The sequence below is a fragment of the Chiloscyllium punctatum genome, chromosome 40, assembly GCF_047496795.1.
Source record: "Chiloscyllium punctatum isolate Juve2018m chromosome 40, sChiPun1.3, whole genome shotgun sequence".
NCBI lineage: Eukaryota > Metazoa > Chordata > Chondrichthyes > Orectolobiformes > Hemiscylliidae > Chiloscyllium > Chiloscyllium punctatum.
Genome location: NC_092778.1, coordinates 35,502,505 through 35,530,310, shown reverse-complemented (window position 1 = coordinate 35,530,310; position 27,806 = coordinate 35,502,505).

The window sequence follows — 27,806 nt, the reverse complement described above, 5'->3', positions numbered from 1 at the left end:
CTCGAGGGAAAACAGCCCCAGCCTGTTCAGCTTCTCCCTATAGCTCAAATCCTCCAACCCTGGCAACATCCTTGTAAATATTTTCTGAACCCTTTCAAGTTTCACAATATCCTTTCAATAGGAAGGAGACCAGAATTGCATGCAATATTCCAACAGTGGCCTAACCAATGTCTTATACAGCCGCAACATGATCTCCCAACTCCTGTACTCAGTACTCTGACCAATAAAGGAAAGCATACCAAACGCCTTCTTCACTATCCTATCTACCTGCGATCTCCACTTTCAAGAAGCTATGAACCTGCACTCCAAGGTCTCCTTGTTCAGCAACAGTCCCCAGGACTTTAACTTTAAGTGTATAAGTACTGCTAAGATTTGATTTCCCAAAATGCAGCACCTCGCATTTATCTGAATTAAACTCCATCTGCCACTTCTCAGCCCATTGGCCCATCTGATCAAGATCCTGTTGTAATCTGAGGTAACCTTCTTCGCTATCCATTACACCTCCAATTTTGGTGTCAACTGCAAACTTACTAACTGTACCTCTTATGGTCACATCCAAATCGTTTATATAAATGACTAAAACTAGTGGACCCAGCACTTATCCTTGTGGCACTCCACTGGTCACAGGCTTCCAGTCTGAAAAACAACCCTCTACCTTTGAGCCAGTTCTGTATCCAAATAACTAGTTCTCCCTCTGTTCCATGAGATCTAACCTTGCTAACCAGTCTCCCACGGGGAACCTTGTTGAACACCTTAATGAAGTCCATACAGATCACAACCACGACTCTGCCCTCATCAATCCTCTTTGTTACTTCTTCAAAAAACTCAATCAAGTTCGTGACAAATGATTTCCCACACACATAGCCAATTTTAACTATCCCTAATCAGTCCTTGCCTTTCCAAATACATGTAAATCCTGTCCCCCAGGATTCCCTCCAACAACTTGCTCACCACCGACGTCAGGCTCACTGGTCTATAACTCTCTGGCTTGTCCTTACTACACTTCTTAAACAGTGGCACCACGTTAGCCAACCTCCAGTCTTCCAGCACCTCACCTGTGACTATCGATGATTCAAATATCTCAGCAAAAGGCCCAACAATCACTTCCCTAGCTTCTCACAGACTTCTAGGGTACACCTGATCAGGTCCTGGGGATTTTTCCACTTTAATGTGTTTCAAGACATCTAGCACTTCCTCCTCTGTAATATGGACATTTTTCAAGATATCAATATCTATTTCCCAACACTCTATACTTTCCATGTCCATTTCCACAGTAAACACTGATGCAAAATACTCATTTAGTATCTCCCATATCTCCTGTGGCTCCATACAAAGGCCGGGTTGCTGATCTTTGAGGGATCCTATTCTCTTCCTTGGTATCTTTTTGTCCTTAATGTATTTGTAAAAACCCCATGGATTTTCTTTAAGTCTATTTGTCAAAGCTATTTCATGTCCCCTTTTTGCCCTACTGATTTCACTCTTAAGCGTACTCCTAAGGATTCATTTGATCTATCTTGTCCATACCTGACATCTGCTTCCTTATTTTTCTTAACTAAACTCTCAATTTCTTTAGTCATCCAGATTCCTTAAACCTACCAGCCTTTCCTTTCATCCTGACAGGAATATATTTTCTCTGGATTCTCGTTATCTCATTTCTGAAGGCTCACCATTTTCCAGCTGTCCCTTTACCTGCGAACATCTGCCCCCAATCAGCTTTTGAAAGTTCTTGCCTAATACTGTCAAAATTAGCTTTCCTCCAGTTTAGAACTTCAACTTTTAGATTACTATTTTAAATCTAATAGAATTATGGCCACTGGCCCCAAAGTGCTCCCACACTGACACCTCAGTCACCTGCCCTACCTTATTTCCCAAGAGTAGGTCAAGTTTTGCACCTTGTCTAGTAGGTACATCCACATATTGAATCCACATATTATATTTTTAAGTTTAATCAAGAGATATATCTCAATAGAACACATAATCAAGAAAGAACAGAGTCAATTCACTACTGCAGACTTTCTGCAGGCCATACTTAAAAATATTCACTTATCTGTTTCTGAGCTGTGACCTCTCCCAAACAGGTTCCTCCAAGATTAGTTGTGAATTTCACTGGTTGTTAATTTTCCCAGATGCACTTCGCTATCCAGCAATACAGCAAAGGCAGTAACTGAGCAGGGTCACTGCTACATCAGTTAGCAGTGTGGATTTCTTTCTCTCTCTCCCTCTCTCTCTCTCTCTCTCTCTCTCCTGCTCTGACCTTACCATGTGCTGCCTTTGCTGTCCCTCTCCCTTTTAAAAGTGCTGTTGTTTTGACTTTTTTTTCAAACTTACAGAACAATGCAACAGCTTAAGAAACAATAATTGCTGCTCCTGGAATTTGAGGAAATCACCTCCAAAACCTAAAATACCTCAAGAAAGGAGCAGCCTGTCACAGCCAGTTAATTAATATACTCCCTAAAGCAGGGTGACCAGAACTGTACACTGTACTCCACAAAAATACATAAATGCGCAACAAATCTGGTTTAGACCTTACTGCATTCTCTCTTACTCTGATCAACCTAATGCTTTACTATATCTTACACTAATGCTACTGTCTCCCCCAATTCTTGGTAATCCTAGTTTTTGCTTTTTAATGTTACACCCTGCCCTGGTTCCCTTCTCCTGCCAAGCTAGTTTGTGGTTCCATTTTATTTGAGGGCTATATGAAATTCCTAAGCCATCACTGCCACCAACTCTGTTTTTGTTTACCTGGGTATATCAGTGCCTATTGAAGGGAATACTGTGGATGGAGAATAGCTGGATGGACAGAAAGGATCGTGGATGGGAGGTTCAAATGTTCAAGTGGAATTTCTGGAGAGAGATCTTGGTGGATAGAAGATAATATTGTGAAGAGGAACTCAATTGACAGAGGGAACACTGGGGGTGGGGTGGGGGGAATGGCCTCAATGTGCTGAAAGAAATACTATGGTGAGAAGGCTGAATTAACAAAATGGTTTCAGTCCCACCCGATCCAGGAATACTGTAGTTAGGCTGGAGTCGATATTGTGGATAATGGGGCCAAAGGCCACCTCCTGCCCGAAAGTATTAACTAGAGCCAATTTCATATCACTGACTAAAATTGGAGGTCCTTGACTTTGAAACTGGCATATATTCAGGGCCACTGCTTTTTGTGATTGTAAGGTGATGATTTCTAAGTCTGATAACATGGAGATCATGGAGACTAAGGAACATCATCTGACTTTCCACCTTTAACAGGCAAGCATCTAGGTGCATTGTTCAGAGAACTCCATGTGATTTACCAAGCAGGATTCAGGCTAGTTCCTACAGAATCTAACTTTAAGTTACTTGTTTCTGAACAAATTTGTTTTTTTCAAATCAGAATCGAGATATCTGGTTGCAGTTGTCTTATGCTCGAATTAACACTTGGGTACTGTTATTGATGCATTTACATTTGACTTTTTATTGTCCTGGTCTCCATGGTACGTGCTTATTTCATCTTAAAATATTTATTGGAGGCACAGGGAGTATTGAAGTGTGAGATTAAAACCTTCCAACAATAAGGATAAACAGATAATCAAAATCTCTGTGAAACTGAATGTTATGGTGATGCTAGGTTAACAGATTAGACTCTGATGGATCCGTCAAGATTAGAGTGGTGCTGGAAAAGCACAGCAGGTCAGGCAGCATCCGAGGAGCAGGAAAATCAATGGTTCGAGCAAAAGCCCTTCATCTGGTGGACCTGTACGTACCCTTAGGATTAAATAGGATGGATACCTTGCTGACTACTGCCCCATCAAACTCCTCTCTATTGTCAGCAAAGTAATATTGGCACTAATATTAGAGCACATTTACACAATAATCATCTGCTCATTGATACTCAGTTTGGGTTCCACTGGGGCCCATGGACTTTTGATCTCAACACAGGTTTATTCCAAAATGTATAAAAATGGTGAACTCACAAGGTGGAGTGCAAGTGAGAACCACTGACTTTCACAACAGCAGTTGTCCAGGGATGGGATCAGGAGCCTGGTAAAATTGAAATCAAAAGGAATCATGAAGAAGACACTTTATGGCATGAATGCTGTAGCTGTTGGAAGCCAGTCATCTCAGTGGTAGGACACAACTGCAGGAGTTCCACAGGGTAGTGTCCTATATCTAGTCACCTTCAGTTGTTTCATCAATGACCTTCCCTCCATCATTGTTCAGTACCATTCACAACACCTCAGATATTGAAGCAATTGTGTCTATATGCAACAAGAACTGGACAACATTCAGGCTTGGGCATACTCGGTGGCAAGTATGCATCACAATGACCATTTCCAACAACAGAGATTTAGCCTTTACACCTTTACATTACAATGCATTTCCATCTACTGTTAACATCTTGGTTGACCAGAAATTTAACTAAACCAGTCATATAAATACTGTGGCTACAAGGCAGGTCAGAGACTTGGAATTCTGAGCTGAGTAACTCACCTCCTGATTCTTAAAAATCTTTCAACATCTACAAGGTGCAAGTCGGGAGTGTGGTGGAGTACTCTCCATATACTTGGTTGGGTGCAGGTCCATAAATACTCAATAAATCTAGGCCAAAGCAGCCTGTTTCATTGGAACCCCCAGTATCATCATGAACTTTCACTTCCTTCACCACAAACCTACAATGGCAGTAGTGCATGCAACATGTACTGCAGCAACTTGCCTTCGACAGCACTTTCCAAACCTGCAATCTCCACCATCAAGAAGGACAAGCGTAGCAGGTGCAGAGGAACATCACCACCTGTAAGCTCGCCTCAAAGCCACACACCATTCTGCTTTGAAATTATTTTTTGCCATTCTGTCACTGTTGCTGAGTCAAAATTCTGGAACTGATTTGTTAACAGCCGAGTGGGAGTACCCAGATTGCAGTGTACAAGAAACTTGTTACCACCGTCTGACAATAAATGATTGTCTTGTCAACAACACTCACATTCCAAGAAATAATAAAAGAAAACAAGTAGTCAGGGCCAGAGAACAGCCAGTGGAACTATATTGTGGTGAGGAGTTAGCTCTAGAGAGGAGTTTATTGAACTCTACTCCAGAGAGGAGTCGGTGCTAGTGTACGGACAGTAGAACTGTACCTTTGCTGGGAAGTTGCTGTCAGAGGAACTAGACCAACATCATGAGTCAGGACCAAAGTATCTACAATAGAACTCTGTCATTGACAGGAGCCAATGCAAGAGAAATGCCAGAGGAACTGTACCCCAGTGAGAAGTCAATAACAGAGTTTGAATTGTACACCACAGGAAGTTCAAATGCTTTAGAAATGCAGAGAAATGGATAAAAAATAAATTAAATGATTGAAAACAAACCATGGGCAGGGCTAAGAGGATGGAAGTTTATGAGGAGAATGCTGGGGAACGAGGAGGCTGCTGATGGCTCTGGTGCAAATAGGAAGGTAAAGAGAATGGGATCCTTCGGGATCAGAATCAGAGACAAGAACACAGGACCAAAGGCAGAAGTTTGGATGGACTAAGCATGAGGATGCATTAATCTGGTAATTGCATTCTGATTGGCCTCTACCTATATGGAAGCAGCTGATTAAGTGTCAGTGAATCCTGTACCCCAAAAGAACATCTTTATAAAGTCTCAAGCTCAATTTTATTGGGGACGGGAGGCTTGAGTAGTATCAACGACTGATTAATTGCTAAGATAGATTCAGAAACCTCTCAGTCTTTTTAAGAAATGTAAATTACATGGAATGGATCAGATTTATGTTTAATTTTATTCTGTACATTTTAATTTTCCCTCTGAAGAAATCTGAGCGAATGCGATTTATGTTTTGTGAAACTATATTCCTGACTTTCTTCTGTCAGTTTAAGGAAAAGAGTACAAAGGTTTCTGCCTCACTCCATACAGCAATTTCCCTGTGTGAAGAATTTTCTCAAACCCTAAACTTGCAGTCTATCAGTTATTCAGTCCTGATCACTGCACCTTAGGAAACAATGGCCTGAGAGCAGGTGCACTGAGCATTCAGCTGGATACCAGGATTTAAAGGGGCTGGTTGTGAGAACAAGAGGCAGCATAAATGCAGCATGTCATCCTTTGAGTTTAGAGTACTGAGGGGTAATCTGATCTAGGTGCTTAAATTGGTTAAATGAGTCATTTGAGCATATACTGAAAAGTGTTTTCCCCTGATGCAGAAATCAAAGTAAATTTAACTTATGCGAAAAGTAACTGGCTACCCATGTGACCTCCATCAATGGCACCAGCACCTATCACACAATCATCAACACCTAGATTAGCATAATTCGATGCTACTAGAACAGGTCTGGTCATCAGTAAACCTTTCAAGCTGTCAAAGTTGCTCTGACACTCCTCCAAGCATTCGAATTTCTCACCTTTCTCTGACAAAGCTGTCAAAGAAACCAGTAGAATCTGAAATTAGAATGAATTTCTGACAGCAACCACTCATGTCTATATGGTGCACAATGTCTCAAATTTTCTTCGGGACTGGAAAATACAAGAAAGCCCTTAGGCTGAAATTTACCAGAAATTGGCTAAGTGTCATTTTTGGTGAGATTCATGGAGGGCTTCACTCCATCAGGTGGCACGTTGGCTCAGCAGTTAGCACTGCTGTCTCACAGTGCCAGAGACCTGGGTTCAATTTCTGCCTCGGGTGATTGTCTGCGTGGAGTGTCTGCATGGGTTTCCTCTGGGGGCTCTGGTTTCCTCCCACAATCCAAACATGTGCAGGTCACATGAATTGGTCATGCTAACTTGCCCATAGTGTTAGGCGCATTAGTCAGGGGCAAATATAAGGTAGGGGAATTGGTCTGGGTGGGTTACTCTTCAGAGGGGCGGTGTGGACTTGTTGGGCCAAATGGCCTGTTTCCATACCGTAGGGGATCTAATCAAAGGCCTAGCAAGTTTTCTTGCTCCACTGCCCCAAACATACATCATTACCACTGTAGGGGGAAGTTATAGCATCATACAGCATAGAAACAAACCCTTCGGGCCTACCATGTCTATAGAAACCAAAAAACATCAAACTACACTAATCCCATTTACTTGTACCTGATCCATAGCCTACTACGCACCAGCATTTTAAGTAGTCATCCACATACTTTTAAATACTCCTCAGTACTCCTAGGGACCTCCCACTCATTAGGCAGAAGTGGGTACTGCAGATGCTGGAGTTCCAACCAGTTCCAACCTTTCAGCTCAGCACCATCCTCATGACCTGTCCCACCTGTCAATCTTCCTTCCCACCTATCCGCTCCACCCTCCTCTCTGACCTATCACCTTTACCCCACCTCCATCCACCTATTGCACTCTCAGCTACCTTCTCCCTAACCCCAACCCCCTTCCAGTTGTCTCTCCACCCCCGAGTTTCGCAGCCTCATTGCTAATGAAGGGCTTATGCCCAAAACGTCGATTTTCCTGTTCCTCGAATGCTGCCTGACCTGCTGTGCTTTTCCAGCACCACCCTAACCTCTCATTCATTGTACATATCCTTCCCTGACAAGACCTACCAAAATGCATCACCTCACACTTAATGGGATTAAATCCATCTGCCTTTGCTGTGCCCAATTTAGCAGCTGATCAATATCAGACTGTAGTCTGAGATCATCCTCTTTCCTATCAACACCACCCATCAATTTTTGTGTCATCTGCAAACTTACTAATTAAACCTAGGTGAGTTTTTGCAACATTCATATCCAGGTGTTAATGTAGATAACAAACAGCAACGGTCCCAGCATTGAACCCTATGGTACACTGCTGGCCACAGATTTCCAATTACAAAAACAACTCTCCACCATCACCTTTTGCCTCCTATTTGTAAACCGATTTTAGATCCAGTTTGCAATTTGCTTTGGATCCCATGGGCTCTCACCTTTTGGACCAGCCTTCAAAAAGGTGATACTGTTGTTCATGTAAACCACACCAACTACACTGCCCTCATCAATATATTTAGTCACCTTTTCAAAAAACTCAATTAGCTTGGTCAGACAGAATCACCCTCTAACAATTCCACGCTGAGAATCTCTGGTCAATCCCTGCTTTACCAAGTATTGATTAATCCTGTGCTTCAGCAGCTTTTCCAGTGGATAAACCCCGTGGATGTTTGCCTGCTAAAACATCAAATACTTTTTCTTTATTAATCTTAACATATCCTATAACCTCACCATCCCAAGTGATATCCATGGCTACAATGTTTTTCTCCTCTGTGAATACAGATGATAAGAATTCACTAAAGAGCTCACCCATGTCCATTGGATCCATGCACAGGTTGCCCCTTTGGTTTTCAATAGGTCTCACTTTTTCGTAATGATCCTTCTACTGTATCTATAAAAAACCTCTAGATTTTCCTTGACCCCATATCTACCAAGGATATTTTGTTACTTTGCCCTCTTAATTTCCTTTTTAAGCAACCTCAACACTATACTTTTGAGGGGTATGTTCTGTCTTTAATGCATTGCACTTGACTTATGCTTCCTTCTTTTCCTTTATCAAACTTTTAATATCCCTGATATCTCGGGTTTCCTGCAATAACTGCTATTGCCCTTCACGCTTAGAGGTACACATTGGCACTGAATTCTCACTATGCTACTTTTAAAAGACTCTCACTTATCAAATGCAGACTTAAGAGTCATAGAGATGTACAGCACAGAAACAGGCCCTTTGGTCCAACTCGACCATGCTGATCAGATACCCTAAATTAATCTAGTTCAATTTGTGAGCTTGGCTAACATCCCTCTAAACCCTTCCTATTCATGTACCCATCCAGATGCCTTTTAAGTGTTGTAATTGTACCAGTCTCCATCTTTTCTCTGGCAACTCATTTCATAGACGCACCACCATCTGCATGAAAAAGTTGCCCCTAAGCTCCCTTTTAAATCTTTCCCTTCTCCTCTTAAACCTGTGCCCTCTAGTTTTGGACTCATCTACCCTGGGGAAAGACCTTGACTATTCAGCCTTTCCACACCCCTCACGATTTCATAAACCTCTATAAGGTCACCCCTCAGCTTCTGACACTCCAGTGAAATAGCCCCAGCCAATTCAGCTCTCCCTATAGCTCAAACCCTCCAACCCTGGCAAGATCTGTGTCAATTTTTTCTGCACCCTTTCAAGTTTAACAACATCTTTCCTCTAGCATGGAGACCAGGATTGAATGCAGTATTCCAAAAGTGGCCTAACCAATGTCCTGTACAGCTACAACATGACCTCCCATCTCCGATACATAACGCACTGACCAATAAAGGCAAGCGTACCTAACATCTTCTTTTACAACGTTGTCTACCTGTGACTCCACTTTCAAGGAACAAGGAACCTGCACTCCAAGATCTCTTTGCTTGGCAACACTCCCCAGGACCTTACAATCGGTGTACAAGTCCTGCCCTGATTTGCCCTATTAAAATATAGCAACTCACATTTATCTAGATTATACTCCATCTGCCATTTTTCATCCATCTGATCACGATCCCGTTGTACTCTGAGGTAACCTTCTTTGTTGTCCACTGCACCATCAATTTTGGTGTCATCTGCAAACTTAGTACTGATACCTCTATATTCACATCCAAATCATTTATGTAAATGACAAAAAGCAGTGGTCCCAGCACCGATCCTTGTGGCATACCATTGCAAGTAGCTGCTCACACTCTATGTTTGCCGGATCCTTATCTAATTATATTGAAACTGGCATTCCCAAATTTTGATATTTGACTTCTGCACTATCCTTATCCTTTTCTATAATGACTTTGAAATTTGCAGACTGAAACTTCAACTACTTGCCTGGCTTCATTCCCCAGGATTAAGTTTATTGCCATCCCGTTTGTAGTAGGACTATCTAGGTACTGACACACAAAGTTCTCCTGGGCGTGCTTTAAAACTCCATCCCTCTAATCCTTTCACACTAAGGTGATCCGAGTTAATATTAGCAAAGTTGAAGCCCCCTATCCCTACCACTCTAATGTTCTCACACTTCTCTGTGATTGTCCTAAAGATCCATTCCTCTGACTGCTGGGAGGCCTGGAGTATAATCCCAGCTCGGTAATTGCCCCCTTTTTATTTCTAAGCTTGACACTGATGGCCTCATTTGAAGACCTTCCTAGAATATCCTCCCTCATTACTGCAGTGGTGACTTCCTTTATCAATTACACAATGCCCCAGCTTTCCTACGTCCCTCACGTCAGGCCTGAAACTTGTATAACATGGAATGTTGAGTTGCCAGTTCAGTTCTTCCTTTAACCATGTCTTAGTGATTGCAAAACTATCATATTCCCATGTGCTAATTAATGCTCTAAGTTTATCTGCCTTACCAGTCAAGCTCCTTGCATTAAAGTATACAATTTAGCTTTCCAGACCTCCCATGTGCCTTACCCTGCCCGTCTTCTCCACCTACTAGACTGAGCATTTCTTCTATATCTGATTGGACCTTGTTCCTGACTTTGCATCTATACTTGCAAGATCATTTTAATACCACTGCAGCAGCACAAGATGTTGGATCCATTCTGAACCAGGTGCAACCCACCCAGTTTGTACAGGTCCTATCTATAACAGAAATTGTCCCAATGATCCAAAAATCTAAATTCTTCCCTCCTATGGCATCCCTTTATCCACATGTTCATTGGACTATCTTCTTATTCCTGTACTCAGTAGCACGTGGCACTGGAAGTAATCCAGACAACCTTAGTAGTCTTACTCTGTAATCTACTACCTAACTCTCTAAATTTCTGCTGCACAATCTTGCTTTGTTCTCTATCCACTTGGTGGATATGCATCCTGGTCCAATTTGTCAGATGGTTGCTCCATTTCTACATGAAAATGTCCTAGTAGCAGTATTGCAATGAAAGGTGCCAGAGCACTGAAAAGTACAGGACTGAAGGGCAGAAGTGTACTGTAAATGTATTGGAAGTATTGTGAGTCTGGTCTTAAGATCACTGCCCATGGAGTGTCCTGAGATGTTGGTAATTAGTGTTCTAGATGGGGGTCTGGAGAAACAAGTGGCACGCCGTAGTCACCAGGTAACTGCTCTGATTTTCATGTTGGGAATTCTTGCAATCTAATTTCTATCCAGTGAGTGGAAAGATGGGAAACTACATATAAATTCCTACCACTGAAATTGGTCTTTCAGTTAATCTCCTGCAATTAGCTTTAGTATGACCATTCTTATTAAAACAGATTTTTATTATTTCTTTAAATGACTTTTAGGTTCTAGCCTTTCTTCTTTTCTTTGTGTATTTTTGTTTGTTCTCTAAACTAATATCTTTTCCATCTCCAGGTTTTCTGTTTCTCCAATCTCCTGTGGATTCCCATATGACCATTTTTCCACATGTAACTGTCTGTTTGAAATATCAACGGTATCTGCCTGAACTGTCACTTTTGGGATCTTTGAAACTTGATACACATCTACTTAAGTCTTAATGGAATACTATTTTGGAGTTGCTCAATGTCACAAATTCTTTCACTTTCTCAAAATGTTTTCCAACTTCTCTGATCAAAACCACTGATCTCACAACATCTCTTTCTCTCTTGCAAATTATATAACAGTAGGTCTGTGTTTTATAGCACTAAATTTTTAACTGATATTTTTCAGGGACAAGTTCACAAGCATTGAGTATTGTTCATTTATAATTTGCAAACTCTTCTGACTTATAGCTGTACTTATCAGGACCCTCTGTAACTTTGAGATCTAGGTATCTTTTGGCTACTTCACTGCTATCTTTTAATTGAGTTACAATAATTTTCAATCGCATTCTCTGTAAAATTAGACATTAAACAACATTTTAGATTAAATCAAATTCCTCAGTGGAATCATAAACTGCCATTGTTTCTTCCTTCCTTTACTCTAAACTGGTTTATGGCCAAGCCTGTTGTGTCAGTTCTTCTCTCTCTAGAGTTCAAACTTTCACATTTCCATTTTCTACTTCTCTTTTTTTTCTCTCTGTTTTTTTCATTTATTTGTGTATTTCTTTCTTCTCAGACTTCTAGTTTTTACAGAGGTTAAACTTGTAGATAAACATGCATCATTGTACGAAAGTCAGAAGCACAAAAAATGTCCTCGGAAAGCAGTCAAGTACAATCTGGGCAGTGATACGATAGAAAATTCAGGCATATTGTTAACAAATTAGCAAGGTCACCTAGGTCACAGGCAAAAGGACAACTGTCACTGATAGAACAGAGGACAGAAATGTAATAGAAGATTTCAAGTCGTGAAGAAAATTTGGATTTACAATAAATGTATAAACCCTAGAAATGCTCAGGGCTTAATCAGTCAATGTTTCAGGTGTGATTCAAGGTACCGCTATGGTATGAATCATCCCAAACACTACATTAATATATTCAAGACCAAATACAAAACAGAGGCTTTGAAGGAGAAAGACTAGAAGAAGATGAAGATACGATCAAAGAGAGGGAATTGTATTACTTATAAGAAATTTCAGCCTAATGATAAAAGTATTGGTGGCAGACCATTTTAACTGTGAAGTATTAGACAGTGGATGCATGTATACTGTGTGTAGATATGCTACCTAGACTTTATGAGTAAAAAGGAGCAAGACAAAAGTTCAGGGATCAGCCATGATCTTATGGCAGAGAAGACTTGAAAGAATGAATAATCTACGTTTGCTCCTTTGTCTTCTGGCCTCGTTCCATTCTCTTCTTTATTTTCTAATAATTCAAGTTTTTAAAAAAAAATTATTTTTCTTTTCCCCTTTATGTTTTTTTGAAAATTTACAACTGAATATTAGATTATTCCGGCTGCATTATTCTAATTTCAGTTTCTTCTCCTTTAAGTCTAGACAATCACTTTAGCCAAAACATCATTACAAGATCCTGCTTTTACCTTTACCTTCAATTTATCTGCTAACTCCTTCAGTTTAGCCTTAGACAAATATTTCAAGTAATCCATAATAATTCATCTTCTGCTGTTGGAAAAATCTTGATAACTTTCCTGTTTCCATTTCCAGTACCTCCATATACTTGGTTCTTTAAGGATGTACAGATCTCTCTCAAATTCAAAGAACTTTGATCTGCGAACACCTTCACCCCACCACAAACACCCCCTCCCCCACCCTAGTATCCCAACAAACACCCAAACCTTCTGACAACACCCATTGTCTACTTATTAAGGGTCTTTGCTCAGTTTCAGGCTGGTATGACTGCCACTAGTTTCCTATAAGTCAATCTCTGTGCAGTCACTGGGAGATTTCTTCCCCATCATGTAGCATCTCTCCCCTAAATCCCTAAAACAAACTGCAAACTAAACTCACTATTACTTTAATTTCAAAGCAACTGCAAGAGTACCCTAAAACCAGCATCCGGCAGTGAGTCATTTGACTTACTGACATTCAAGATTTTAATACTTTTATCTTACATTATTGGACCCCTTTGTTGAGCAATAGCACAGTTGTTTTCTCAATTCTTTTTTATTACACCAAATTGTTCACCACAAGGGTATAAAATCTCAGTAAAATATGACAAACATCCAGACTCCAATACATGAGACCACTCAAAAATTAAACAAAAGCGTAACTCTAGAGCCCTTCTTAATGGAAAATGTACAGAAAAAAAAACAACATAATTCAGCTGAATTCAACTTAACATTGTTCTTAATATTAGATGGCAAGAAGTTTGTAGCTAGTAAGATTCCATAGGGCGGCGCGGTGGCTCAGTGGTTAGCTCTGCTACCTCACAGTGCCAGAGTCCCGGGTTCAGCTCCTGCCTCAGGCAACTGTCTGTGTGGAGATTGTACATTCTCCCTGTGTCCGCGTGGGTTTCCTCCAGGTGCTCCGGTTTCCTCCCACATTTCCAAAAATGCACAGGTTAGGTGAATTGGCTGTGCTAAATTGCCCGTAGTGTTAGGTGAAGGGGCAAAATGTAGGGGAATGGTCTGGGTGAGTTGCTCTTTGGAGGTTTGGTGTGGACTTGTTGGGCCGAAGGGCCTGTTTCCACACTGTAAGTAATCTAATCTATTCTAATCAAACCAAAGTGATGTAAATGTGCACTTGCTCTAATTTTGGTTTGAAGTTGGTTGAGCTTTAAAAGATGTTTGGCACAGTTGGAGAACTCCTTAGTCTTTGACACCAAACTCACACCACAAGCTTCCCATCTTTCCTATAGCTAATTCCTCCAATATATGTCAGTTTGGCAAATTTGGTAGCAGCCACATTGGACCTGATTGGACTCAGAAAAGTGACAGTACCAGAGGATAGTCAGTAAAACTGTGCTGTAGTAAGGGTTGAGTGTCAGAGGACAACTAGTCAATTTGTATCCCTCAAACTGTGTAACTGTAACTCAGTGAGAAGCTAATGCTGAAGGATGCCTATTGGAATTAAAATGAAACATAAAGTACACATCTACCAAGGAAAGTGGAGAGTTAATGACAAAAGTGAAGACATCCAAGCTCAGATTAACGCAGCCACTGCAGGCATCCGTTCCAGGTACAATAATTAATGGCTGCATTATTACAAGTTATAGTTTAAATATCAGAATACATGCTTAAAACTGTGGAATGACCTTCCCTATTCTCATCTTTGTAAATGCTAATGTTTTAATTATTCTGTTACCTGCATAATTTAACATCTCCTTACTCAGTTACCACAGCTTGATCTTTTAGTGCAAATGTCACCGTTGTGATCTTTATTGGAGCGGAAAAAGCATAATTATTAATTAAAATTTAAAAAGCATCTTTTAAGAAATTATTTATTTACATTCTTGAGTGAATTTATATGTTCACCAAATAGGTGTCAGTGCTGAGAAAAATTAATCTTTAAAGGCTGGCGCCATTTGTTGGCAACAAGTAGGTACGGCATTGTTTAGATAAAGAGTAAAGTTCCCCATTACACTGTTCCAGTTAATACTCTCTGTGCAAGTACAACATGAGTTAAATGTATAATAAACTGGATGAGGAGGACAGTAAGAAGGACAAATAGAACATAAAATTGAAAAATGACAATAACAAGTTAAGTGAGGACTACAATTTAAGATGTATAAGTGCAAAGGGAAACTACTTCACATACAGTAATTGCAATCTATTCTAAATGGTAAAAGAGTAGTAACTATGGCAAAATAAAAATATTCAGGTGTCCAAAAACAGAAATCATTAAAAGATGGTGCGCAAGGACAAGAAAAACACAATTAAAAAAGCTAATGAAATGCTAACTTTCACCTCAGGGTAGCTGGGATTCAAGGAAGATGAAATGGAATTAGTTAGACCCCATCCAGAGCATTGCATGTAGTTTGAGGCACCACATTTCAGAAAGAATATATTGGTCTTTCAGGGGGTGCAGTGTGGATTCACTAGAACAATACAGAGGTTTAAATGGCGAAATCATGAGGAGAGATTGCATGAAGTTAGTTTGTATTTCCTTGAGTTTAGAATGGTGGGGTGTGCAAAAAGTTAAAAAGATTTGACAGAGTTGATGGAAAAAGGAACAAGAATATCAAGAATGGGGTGAGGAGGGGTTATAATTCTAAATTACAGCTAGTCCAGTCAGAAGGGTCATCCGGAAGCACATGAAGGTCATGGAATGCTAGAAATCTCTCTCCTAAAAGATGATGATGTTGGAAAAATTTGAGTTCCATGACTGAGACTAATAGAGGACTAAACCATTAGGTTGTGGTTGTATACTGTTTTATTTCTTCTTCAGATTTGAGTTGTTTGATTTTTTTCCAGTTAGTGCAATATTAGCTTCACTTCACATGGTAGAGGTGTCCCACTGTTAAAACAACACACCCAAATTTCTTTTACCTGCTGCTTGCCTAGGCTGGCTAGGGAGGATTTTCAGTCAGTCAAAGAAAAAAAAAATCCTATAATGTACAAATTCTTGGTTGATTGCCATGATATCCCTAAAATAGCCTTAATTATCATGAGCAACAAAGGACTGAGTGAGTCTCATTATTTCAAAAAAATTGAATATCTGAACAAGAATGAACTGCTTTTGCATTTTGATTCAAATATCAGTTCAAATAATTGCTCGCTGCTTCACGTATCCTGTCACTGAGATCCTGTCAGAGATGAAAGACTGGTTTCACAGTGTTGCATAATATTCACTTGTGTAAGGGAGCGGAGATGGAAGGGGTAAAATTTGCTTCTTGTGATGTCTTTGAATTGCCATCAAAGTGTATCTTTGACTAATAAGGGAAGCCAATTAATTTTACTTGTTTTAACTGAACAATTTCAAAAGCAAATTTTGAATTTGGCTAGATAATGGTGGCAGTGTTATATCAATAATCTTAGAACGATTGGTAACTGATAGGCATTGAAGGAGCATTGAATGGAAAGGAGAGAGGGATCAATTAAATGGTCTTTCAGAATTGATTAAACAAAACCTTATATGAGCATTGAAGTAGGATATTTTCAGGACGTTGGTAAATAGGATTGGTAAATCTGGAAGTTTGATGGAAAGGTTACTTTCTATATGTTACTATCAGCAAAAGCACTGAAAAAACTGAAGTGCTGATATACAGTGTGTCAGTGTATACAGTGTGTGAGTATTTACTGTGTTCAGTGAGTTGGAATATTGTGTACAGTGTACCAGTGTATAATGAATACAATATGCCAGTATACAATGCGTTTAGTGTGTTGGTGTTGTGTCAACATGTAATATGCAGTGTGCCAATGTATGTTGTAAGTCGGTATATTGTTAAGTAATGAGTACAGCGTGTGGCAACACATGTGCACCCTGCACTGTTGGATGGTGTGTAGAGTATGCACAGTGTATTGGCACAAATTATCTACAGTGTAGTGGTATACAGTGCATCAATGTGTAGTGTCCAAGGTTTGTCAGTGCACAGTGTCTTGATATATCACATGTCAAAACCAAAGTCTATTTCATGCATTGAATTTCAGGAGATGGTGTACAGTGTGTCAAACACAGAGTATGCACCCAGTTTTTTTTTAAGATTCCCTACAGTACGGAAATAGGTCCTTTGGCCCAACACCAACCCTCCAAAGATTAACACACCCAGACCCATTCCCCTACCCTGTACTTACCCCGACAAACACACCTAACATTATGGGCAATTTAACATAGCCAATTCACCTAACCTGCACATCTTTGGATTGTGGGAGGAAACCAGAGCACCCACAGGAAACCCATGCAAACACGGGGAGAATGTGCAAACTCCACACAGACAGTTGCCCGAGGTGGAAATCAAACTCGGGTCCCTGGTGCTGTGAGGCAGCAGTGCTAACCAAAGAGCCACTGTGCTGCCCATTGGGTACAGTGTAGTGTTCTGTGCACTGTTATTCTGTGTGTTCAATGTAAGTTTGTTAATGTACAGTGTATTAGTACTTGGACATTGTAGAAAAAATATTGAAATTTCAGTAAAGCGCATTGAAAGCAGATTTGTGCCATTTCTTTCTATTTTCATTATCAGGAAACACAACTACAACCAAAGGCATTCTTTTGGATTCTTACAGCCCAGGTTGGAGTTGACATTAAAATAGCTGATTAGCTTTGGAAAATGCACATCATGTGATACTTGATGATTTTCTGTTAATGATGTGATTGATGAGTTTATGAAAATGAACATTTCCTTTTTGATGCAAATTTACTCTGCCTGAAAATTTGATTGAGAAAAACATGAAATACTTTGCTCTGATGCTTATGCTGTGTCTCGTCTTCAGCCTGTCACCTTGGTAACCAACAGCTTCATGGATCTATCTGGCACTGTACTCTGCATTAATGCACAATGTTCAGTCCATCTCATCCTCATGGCTCCTAATTACAGCTCACAGATTTATGCAACTGAGCTTGTTTTCAGCACTTTGCAAAAAGGGCAAAAAGAGACATGCACAACTAATCACAGCTACGAGGAGGGACGATATGCTAGAAGAATAATCAAATTAGGTCATATGGGTTGAATGGAAAAACAGAAAAAGAAAGTCACACAAATGGACAAATAATATAAACCACTGAGCAGTCCGAAAGAGAGAGAGATGAATAAATATTTAGGGAAATTGCTGAGAAGTGTAGAACCAATAAACTCATAATAGTTGGGGAACTTGGAGTGGGAAGGCAAAGATCCAGGTGTTATAATCCACAGGGTCACAGAAATGTGGGTCTGACTAAGAAAGAATTTCCAATGAGGGAATAGAAGCAGCTAAACTAAAAGACAGAATCACAAAGGTAATAATATCAGGATTACAACCTGAGCCAAAAGTGAATTGGAAATGTGTAGATAAGATCAAACGGTTGAATGCATGGCTCAAATATTGGTTTGGGTTTTGATTCATGGAGCACTGGACAAGTATTAGACAAGAGAGAGAGATGTACCATTGGGAATGACTAGAGCACTGGTAAATCATATATCTAGGGCTGTGGAAGGGTCTTGAAGGGAGATTTGGACAGTGAAAGGGAAATAGTGCAGGAATGGAGGGTAGCATTGCACATAATGTTAACCTAAGTTAGGGAAGAGAGAGACAGTATAGACATAACAGTGCTTCATTAAATAAGTTCAGAGTAGGGGAAATGGTGAAAAACAGAATTAAAGGCCCTTTAGTTTAATGCATGTAGAAAGTGTAACAAAATGGGTTAAGCAATAGTATAAATATAAATAAATGACTATAATAAGATATCCAATACAGGGATATCACTGGTGGGAGTGGTTTATAGACACTCAGACTGTAGCATTACTGTAGCACAGAGAAATAAATGACATCACATTTGTTAACAGGACTTATAAGGAAGGGGCCATGCTATTTATGGGAGATTTTAATCTTCATATAGTTTGGATAAATCAAATTGGCAAAGACACCCCAGAGGATGAATTCAAAGAGCATATCTAGGATAGTTTCTTCCAGCAATATGTTCTGGAAACAATTGTGAACAGGCTATTTTAGACTTGGTAATCTGTAGTGAGACACGATAAAGAAATGACCTCAGAGTAAAAGATAAGAATGAACATAACAAAATAGAAATAGATTCATATCCATTTTGAAGAAGATACACAACATGCTGAAATAAAAACTAAATATGTTTGCTGCATGTCCCATGGATTCTACAAGCAAGAATCTAGCAAAATTTCATATGTTGGGAAGGAAAGTTAGGAGAGAATATGAGAACAAAGTAACGTAACATATAGGAAAACTCAAAATTCTTCAATCAACATACTAATAGTAAATGGTTAGTAAGTGGTAATGATCTGGAACTTGCTAAATCTGAGGGTGATGAAAACAGAGATGATAAATAATTTCACAAGAAGTTAGATTGACCAATAAGTGAAATAAATTTACAGGGCAATATGGATAGAATGAAGGAAGGATACTGACTACAGACAGGCAACCAGAATGTCCTTAATGTGCTCATTGGCATCCTTCTTTGTCTCTGTAATTCCTAGGCCTCTTATCATTCCTTTTGTGTAATAAACCTCTGTTGTATTGATAAATCTGTAGTGGTAGTACAAAGAGAACATATTTCGTTAGAATGTATTAAGAAGGAAGAGATGAGAATTCTTCTTTAAATATTGACAAGGAGAATCAGACTGCTGGAAGTTCTGAACATTTTGTTTCAAAGGGCAGGTATTTCATTATGCTTTGAATTAAGAAGGTAAATTGATAAAGATGTTGAGAGACGTTGGAGCATGTCAGTCACTGTTCCTGGCTGATGATTCTGTTTGTCTGCCTGAGGGTTTAATGAAGGAGAAAATATTAATTGGGGCATACATGGAAGTTACAAATTAGTTTCAATGCATAATGTTGAATTTTCAAGAGTGATTTAGTAAATAGAGAAGTTGTGGTGCACATAATGAAACAAATACCCATGGAAGGAATTGATTTTTGTGGGAGATAATCTGACAAGTTCAAGAATATTATCCTCACTAAGGTGGTGAAATAACCAGTGAAGGTACAATAGATTAAAATGTTACAGGAGGGACATTCTGGATTGTTTTCTGACTGTATTGTGACTAGATCTCAGGCACACAGAATTAAATAGAAAGACGATGAGTCTGTGATTTGAGACAGATGAATTTGAAATTCAATTATTGGATAAATTTTCTGAAAATTTAACTAAAAAGGATGAACGTAAAGAGAATAAGGCTGATATGTTTAGCCGGACATATTTAATTGAAATGCAACAAATTGATTCTGTATTGGAAGAGTTATATCAAACAGCTCACTTAGACATTGAATCAAAAATAATATGATGGCATAATTACACGAAAGACAAGTACTACTAAGGAAATGGAGACCATTTCAAATACTAACCAATGAGGAATGGGCTCCATCGTGTGGTAGTCCCATCTGAGTATCATATATATATTTTATGAGCAGCTCAAGAAATTCCAATGGCAAATCATTTTGTATTAGGAAAACACAGGTTAAGGTATTAAAAGATTTTTGTTGGCCTGGATTGCATAAAGATGTGGTAAACTTTTGCCAGATATGCCATAAGTCATACATGTTAAACTTGCAATTTTAGTTCCATACCAGCTTCTTAAGAGCAGTTTAGCAGTCTTAACAGATTGTGTGGGGCATCTACCTAAAATTAGGAATGGGAACCAATATCTTCAAACAATTACGGATGTTTGCATAAGATTTCTTGAAGTAGCACCTTTAGCAAACACTAGCACAAAAATAGTGCTAGAAAGGTTAGTTCAATTTTTTACAAGTTATTGTTACCAAAAGGAAATATCATCAGATTAAAGTTCAAATTTTACATCACAAATATTCAAAGAATTGACAATTAGGATTAGAATAAAACAACTTACATTTCATGCCTATTACCCAAAATCTCAAGCTACATCGAAAAGGTAGCATCAAACATTGATGACAATGATTTGTGCTTATTCAGAGGAAAGTCCAAATGATTGGGATAAGGGAATTGTTTTGTTACTATTTGCCATTTGAGATGCTCATAATGACTCCACAGGATTTAGTCCTTTTGAACTAACATGTGTAACATGATGACAGTAAAATTGTTAGGCCAAAGCTTCCAGCATTATTCAAATTTCAAAGAGAAAATGTCAAAAGCACTTGTGTTGGCCTAACAGCATTGGAAGAATGCTGAACAAACAATAAAAAGCTAGAGCTGATAAGAGGGCTAAAACTCAAACTTTTGCTGCTGAAGACGAGGTGTTAATGTCATTACCTGGTTCTCGGAAACCATTAAAAGCAAAGTTAATTGTATCTTATCGAAGCAAAAAGTAACTCAATGAAGTATATTATGTAGTGAGTACTGCAGACAGGAGAAAGATTAGTAAGTGTATCATGTTAACATGTTAAAGAGATGTTATAACAGGGAGAATAGAGAAAAAATATATTTAAGGCAGTGAAAGAAGTGGGGAGTGAAACAACATTATCTGAACAATGAATCAGAAATTGAAAATTCAAAAGTTGACCTTCTAGCAGTCACATTCGATAATTTGGAAGTGCTTAAAAGGTTAGGTAGTTTAATGCTTTATCTTTGAGAAATCTATCAAAATGACTTGCAAAGACAATTACAGAGTGATAAATCAATTTATGTGGATAAGACAGATAAATTATTTTTGGCTGTTTGTGATTTTCTTGTGAGAAGGCCTGTAAAACAAAACTGCCCAAAAAATAGAGAAATTAGATCAAGTGAGGTAAGAGTTTAAGTTCATAATGGACAAAGACATTAAGAACTGAGTTACAGCAGCATCACCTATTGTGATGGTGCCGAAACCAATAGGTCACAAGGATTCTGTATTAGTGGTGCTGGAAGAGCACAGCAGTTCAGGCAGCATCCAACGAGCAGCGAAATCGACGTTTCAGGCAAGAGCCCTTCATCAGGTTTCCAGCATCTGCAGTTATTGTTTTTACCACAATACAGGCAACACAGTAATCAAAGTGGACTCATATCCTATTCTGAGATTGGAGAACTGCATTGAATAACTTGGGTATCTATGTTTCATCATCATAATTAACTTGCTAAAAGGATATTGGCATAGAATCACAATTCCTACAGTGTGGAAGCAGGCCATTCCACCCATCAAGTTCACATTGCCCCACTGAAGAGTATCCCACCCAGATCTGCTCCCCCCCCCTCCCCTGCCCCCAATATTCCTGTAACCCTGCATTTCCCATATCTAATCCACTCAACCTACACATCCCTGGATACTTTGGGTAATTTAGCATGGCCAATCCATCGAACCTGCATATTTTTGGACTGTGGGAGGAAAGTGGAGCACCCAGAGGAGCCCCACACTCCATACAGACTGTTGCCCTATGGTGGAATGGAACTCAGGTGCTAAACACTGAGCCACTATGTTGCATGTCCCATCTATTGATAGAGCTAAAGGAATATCATTTTTTGTAACACCAAATGGAATTTATTAGTGAAAAATCATGTTGAATGAAAAAGATGCATGAGCAATGTTTTAATGATTAACCAATAAAGTAATAGAAGGTGTATGTAATTACATGGCATACATAAATTATTTGGTTATTTTCTGTCAAACCTGGGAAGAACATTGTGCACTATTTGACTGAACTTTTGGGCTACAAATGTCAATCTGGGCATAAGGCTTGTTAGTTTTGAGAAGATTTGTAGCTCAGGTTGAGGTTCTGGATGTAACGTTACTTGGCCTTGTCCCAACCGTAACCAAAATAAGTCACTATTGCTTTGGTAAATTCACTCCTAACAAGCTTTGTAGATGTAGGTTTGCTCACTGAACAGGAAGGTTCATTTCCAGACGTTTCGTCACTCTACTAGGTAACATCTTCAGTGGGCTCCGGGTGAAGCACTGTTGATAAGTCTTGCTTTCTACTTATATGTTTGGGTTTCTTTGGGTTGGTAATGTCATTTCCTATGGTGACATCATTTCCTGTGGTGATGCCATTTCCTGTTCTTTTTCTCAAGGGTTGGTAGATGTGGTCTAACTCGATGTGTATGTCGAAAGAGTCCCGGTTGGAATGCCATGCTTCTAGGAATTCTCGTGCGTGTCTCTGCTTGGCTTGTCCAAGAATGGTTGTGTTGTCCCAGTCAAAGTGGTATCCTTCCTCATCTGGATACTAGCCTATGAGGTCTCTTACTTAGTTTAGGTCTAGTTGGACTTTTTTGCTGTCTCGAATTAACATATCAGCAGCAACTATAATAGTTTGCCGGCCTAGCTGCTGAAGAAAATTTGAATCATTTGGCTTTGTTTTAGGGTTTTACTGTGGGCCAACCTAGAGTCCCTCTATTCAGGACATGTCCTGAGTGAGACTATGCAATTGCCTTCACCACACGCTGCAGCACAGAGCAACTATGCAGAGCAGAGGAAAATCAAAAAGATCCTAATGTCGTTTTGTGGCTAGTTGATGTTCATGTATCCTGGTGGCTAGTTTTCTGCCTGTTTGTCCAATGTAGTGTTTGTTACAGTCCTTGCATGGTATTTTGTAAATAACATTAGTTTTGCTTGTTGTCTGTATAGGGTCTTTCAAGTTCATTAGCTGCTGTTTTAGTGTGTTGGTGGGTTTGTTGGCTATCATGATGCCAAGGGGTCTGACTAGTCTGGCAGTCATTTACCAGATGTCTTTGATGTAGGGGAGAGTGACTAGGGTTTCTGGACGTATTTTGTCTGCTTGTTTGGGTTTGTTGCTGAGAAATCTGTGCACTGTGTTCATTGGGTACCCGTTCTTTTTGATTTTCCTCTGCTCTGCATAGTTGCTCTGTGCTGCAGTGTGTGGTGAAGGCAATTGCATAGCCTCACTCAGGACATGTCCTGAATAGAGGGACTCTAGGTTGGCCCACAGTAAAACCCTAAAACAAAGCCAAATGATTCAAATTTTCTTCAGCAGCTAGGCCGGCAAACTATTATAGTTGCTGCTGATATGTTAATTCGAGACAGCAAAAAGGTCCAACTAGACCTAAACTAAGTAAGAGAACTCATTGGCTAGTATCCAGGAGTGTGCATACACTGGAAAGTCCACCTACATGTGGTTTTGAACAGTTATACGGTTGGCAACATCCAAATGGGCTAAAGTCAACAAGATCAGGTTATATCTGTAGGAAGATAAAGTGAGGACAATCAAAGGTGTCCTGGCTCCCACATCTAGCCTGGTCTCCATCCTGGCACCTTTGCATAAACTCCTAAAAGACGGTCAGCCTTGGAAACAGTCATGTAGCCAAGCCATAGCTTTCAGGGAAATGAAGAAACAGCTATCAATGTCTCAGATTTTGGCACACAATGATCCACTAAGATCTGGCACTGACATGTGATGCCTCCCTGTACAATTTTGGGGTAGTATTAGCTTATAGGAAAGGAAAGATGAACAGCATATGCATCCAAGACTTTGGCAAATGTCGAGTGTAAATATACCCAGATAAGGAAGAAAAGTCTGGTGGTCATATTTGGAGTCAGGAAGTTCCATCAATATCTTTACAGATGTAAATTTATAATAATAACAGACCACAAACCCCTGCTAGGTCTACTTAAAGAGGTCAAGGTAGTGCCACCTCTAGCTTCAGGCTGAATTCAGCAGTGGACTCAATTACTAAGTGTGTATAATTACAAGTTGGTCTAGGAGGTGAATTCGTGAATGAAGTTACACCCCCACTGGTGGTACCGCCACTAGAAGAGGCCATAATGGTTTTAAAGTTTTTTGATACACTTCCAATCACAGCTGACAATATCAGACTTTGGATGCAGAAAGATACAGCCTTGGCAAAACTGAAACAGTTGGTGGTGATGGGGAAAACCAAAGGAAAAACCTTTCTGGACCTGGAGACACCAGATCACAGTAGAAGACGCCATATTATTATGGGGAGCAAGAGTGATTGTCCTGAGATAGAACTGGTCGAACTCCACCAGGGTAATCCAGGGGTTTCCAAAATGAACATTTTGGCAAGAAATTATATTTGGTGGCCAGGATTCAATGCAAAAGTAGCCATTTTGATGGAGCCGTGCCCAGGGTGCTAATAGGAACAGCAGCTCCACCACATTAATAGGAAAGGCTGGGTAAACCCTGCTCTTGGTTAAATGACAAACATGCAGTTCCTTTTATGGGATCAATGTTTTCAGTCATTGTGGCAGCCCACTCAAAGTGGCTGTATGCGCACAGAGTTCATTCACCAAACTTGGGGATGACGATAGAAAAACTGTGCATATCTTTTGCAATACACATACACCTGAAAGTGTTGGTCACAGGTAACGGGCCATTGTTTACCTGCAGGGAATTTGAGTATTTTAAAAGTCAAATGGTATTCGATATATAAGCACAGCTCCATGGGATCTACCATCTAATGGTCTGGCAGAAAGAGCAGTCCAAACTTTGAAGGCATGTTTAAAGAAACAGATTACAACTTCACTCAATACTAAACTGCCCTGGTTCCTATCTGATTATGGCACCATCTTTCATGCAACTAGAGGGATAGTTCAAGCAGAGTTACTAATGGGGAGAAGGCTTTGCGCCAGGTTATATCTGTCCTTTCTGGACCTGGGGGGCATGAAACAGTATGAAGAACATCGATGCTCGTTACAAGACTCCGCTAAGCTAGAGAGACAGTTTACTTTAGTGGAAGAAGTTTGGTGTAGGAACCAAGGAAATGGCTCTGCATGGGTAAGAGGCATGATTGACGCATGGTTAGGTCCAGTGACATATAAAATTCGGGTAAGTGAGACAGTCCTGAACAAGCACGTGAGGTATATGAAAGCTGCAAAATTGTAAACAATTTGCAAGCGAAACATGCCTAGTTGCTCGGAACAGTCAGAAAGGCTGGTGGAACCTGTGGGTTTTCTTGTTCCATTAAGCATTGAAGAGACATTGGAATCAGAGATGGACATGGCGGATGGTGCTGCCTTGATGCCTTTGGTGCCTGAAGAAGAGAATGAATTTCTTCCAAGACGCTCCGGGCGTAAGAGGCGAGCTACTGTATGTTACAGCCTGCCTGTATCTGAGGCAAAATTCGAAGAACCTGACCCAGTGCTAAAATGCCCCAGGAGGAGCTACAAGAAAAAGAACTGGTCTATGACCTCGGACTCAGTGGGGGAGGGATGTATTGAATGTAACAACATCAGCCAGATGGACCTCAGAGAAATGGGACTGTTAATCTGATCCAATCAGGGAACCCAGGCTAGCAGATATAAATGGAAGTGCCAGACATCCTGACACTCTGAGAGCTAGCTCTGAGGAAGCCAAATTAAAGTCAAGGACATTTCACGTGTAAATAAAGGGTGACTTAGAGATGGGTTACCGCCTCTGTGGGGTTATCTTATATGGGTGTGGAGTCACATCAGAGAATCCCTACCGTGTGGAAGCAGGACATTTGGCCCAGAGTCCATATTGACCCTCCAGAAAGCACCCAGACCTACCCCCAATCCCATTCCTGTGATGCTTGATTTCCCATGGACAACCCACCTAACCTTTGGACTGTGGAAGGAAACCAGAGTGCCAAGAGGAAACCCACATAGACACGGGGAGAACATGCAAACTCCACACAGACACTTGCATGGGGCTGGAATTGAAGCTGGGTGCCTGGCACTGTGAGGCAGCTCCACTGAGCCACTGTGCCATCACGTCAGCGACACCAATTAAGGATGGCAGATTTCCTTCCCTAAAGGACATAAGTGAACCAGATTTTGCTTTTCTGATAATCAACAATGGTTCATGGTCATCCTTTGACTCTAATTTCCAGATTAATATTGAATTCAAATTCCAGAATCTGCCATGGCAAGAATCAAATCCAGGTCCTCAGAACATTACCTGGTTCTCTGGATTAACTGACTGCAAAGAACACCTCATCTTCCGCCTTGGAACACTTCAACCCCAGGGCATCAATGTGGAGTTCATCAGTTTCCTCATTTCCCTTCCCCCAACCTTACCCCAGTTCCAACCTTCCAGCTCAGCACCATCCTCATGACCTGCCCATCTTGCCAATCTTCCTTCCCACCTATCTGCTGCACCCTACTCTCTGACCTATCACCTTCACACCCATCCCCATCCACTCATTGTACTCTTTGCTATCTTCTCCCACCCTTCTCTCTGACCTATCACCTTCATCCCCACCCCCATCCACCTATTGTACTCTTTGCTACCTTCTACCCAGCCTCACCCCCCTCCCATTTATCTCTCCACCCTGGAGGCTCCCTGCCTTCATTCCTAATGAAGGGCTTTTGCCCGAAACGTCAATTTTCCTGCTCCTCGAATGCTGCCTGACCTGCTGTGCTTTTCCAGCACCACTCTGATCTAAACTCTGGATTAATTGTCTGGCAATAATAGCACAAGGCTGTCATCTTACCCCTAAAAGGGTCACCCACATTTAGATCCGTTCATTAGAAACAAAAAATCAGTCTTGAAAACATGAAGGATATTGGAATAATATGTAGCTGTACATTGGAGTCAAAAATATTCTGGAAGTTGCACATTCAGCTGGATGGTCTGGGTATGGGGATAGTGAACTGGAAGTGAGAAAGCGAGCATCGAAATGTACAATGTACAACACTGACACCTTAAGGTGGGTAGTTATTATGCATGTAGAGAATACATCAGAAAGACAAAACAAGATGCTTCTAGCCACAATAGATTCTGAGGCCGGAGAGTTCAAAGTTCTACCTTCTCATTCTTAAACTGCTGCTGCTACTGGGATATATTTCCCATGGTCAGTCTCTACTCTGTTGCCCAAGCAGTCACTTCACATGTATTTCTCATTACACTATTCAGATGAGGACACAAAAACCCTGTGTTTGTCCCTTTCTTGACCCAGCACTTGTAATACAAGTAATTTAAAATCTGTTTGGAGAATATAGTGAGATCAGGTGATATTTAGTGTCTATTTAGCTATTACATTAGCTGATTTCAGTGACCAACTCAGCCACATGAAATAGGAACAGAAATAGGCCATATGGCTTCTTGAGTCTCTTCTACCATTCAATAATATTACGGC